The sequence below is a fragment of the Gossypium hirsutum genome, chromosome A06 (assembly GCF_007990345.1).
Source record: "Gossypium hirsutum isolate 1008001.06 chromosome A06, Gossypium_hirsutum_v2.1, whole genome shotgun sequence".
Lineage (NCBI taxonomy): Eukaryota > Viridiplantae > Streptophyta > Magnoliopsida > Malvales > Malvaceae > Gossypium > Gossypium hirsutum.
In genome coordinates this window covers 75589623-75591227 of record NC_053429.1, presented here as the reverse complement: position 1 = coordinate 75591227, position 1605 = coordinate 75589623, and the positions used below count along the sequence as shown (strand labels likewise).

At 35.0% G+C, this 1605-nt stretch overlaps 1 non-coding gene across 1 annotated transcript; it reads right to left on the bottom strand.

Annotated features, from left to right (window-relative positions):
- Positions 1–621: 621 nt before the first annotated feature.
- On the bottom strand, positions 622–728 carry LOC121231073 (small nucleolar RNA R71). Its single transcript, XR_005929142.1, has one exon. It is a non-coding gene; the product is annotated as a small nucleolar RNA R71 (small nucleolar RNA).
- Between the last annotated feature and the right edge of the window lie 877 nt (positions 729–1605).

Genomic DNA, 1605 nt, shown 5'->3' with positions numbered 1-1605 from the left:
CCTTACATGTATGAAATCCTTATTGATCCTAGTTTTATTAGAAACAAACGGCATTGTCATTAAAACTCTATACACCGAGATATCTGATTCGTAATACACAGGGATCAGAGTAGCCGAACCCTGAAATAGGGTAGAATTTAACTAATAAACTGTACTAATTGGCCCAACCAAAAATTATAGAAAAAATTTAGTAAGTAGATATATGAGTCTATTTTCAGGGAAAATTTACGGAATTGGATTTCAAATTTCCTAACTCGAGATATGGATTTTCTAGCGACTTTGATGCAGTTACCCACCTTGTCTGGAAATTCTAAAATAAATTGTTTGAGCTGTTTAATTAATGAATTAAGTCCGTTAACACATCGTGCTCGACTCCGGCGCCAGTCTCGGGTACGGGGGCGTTACAATCCTAGATTGCAATAGAGACTTTTCTTGAAGATTTGAGATTCTTTCATACAACAAAGTGTCCCTGAAGATGCCTTAAAACTCAAGTCGTTTCCCTATTCTTTAAGAGATCATGCTAGAACATGGTTCAACGTTTTGCCATCTGGAATAGTAAAATCATGGAATGATCTCTGTCAAATATTCCTACTATGATATAACCTACCCAATATGAATCCTAAACTAAGAAATGACATAACATCCTTCAGGCAACTAGTGGATGAAACATTGTATGAACTGTGGGAAAGGTTCAAAGATCTGCTTAGGAAATGTCCTAGGCATGGATTTCAACATTGGACCCAGATGGAAATGTTCTATAATGGATTGAATGCATAGACATGGATGGTGGATGATGCCTTCGCTAATGGAACTTTGTTGGACAAGTCGTGCAATGAAGCATATGAGATTTTGGAGAGAATTGCCAATAATAATTATCAATACCCTACAACAAGAGTTGGAACTGGTAGGAGAGTAGCTTGATCATTTGAACTGGATGCGATTGCACCGCTTACTACTTAGGTATCTTCTTTAGGCAACATGATAAAGAACATGCAGAAGCCTTGACTGGAAATGTGTTTATGATGAGTTGAAATTCATAAAGGTATGAATAAAAGTTCATAATATTATGTTATTGATGAATGTTATGTTATGTGCATGTATATGTGAGAGTTAAATTTGAGGCTTTACCACCCTCACCCCCTTATTAATATAGTGTTACAATGAATCCGTAAGATTTAGATTGAATAAGCTCACGAGTGTGGAATTACAGAGTTCTGTGATTGAAGGATTAATACTGTGGTCAGATAAGAGAATGAGTCAATAGTAAAGGCAGTACTAGAAGAGATATCAAATCGTTTCGAAGGCTATTTGGATTATGCAAAGTCACTATTAAAGAAGAAGTTGACTTCAATGAAACAAAATATTCAGGTATGATATCTAAAGAATGTATTTAACTAGAAGTTCTACTTATTTGATTTCTGTTAGTGATGGGATAAAGAGGAATCAATAATGATAGAATTAGACAGTGGAATAATGTTTGAATTGTAAAGATATCTGAGTACAGCAGTATAGTCGAATAGCTTATAATGATCTCTTCTGGGTATTCTATGTGGTCAATTGTTCTCAGAGGTATAGGTGGCTATTTATTTTCAAATGAAGCTCTTA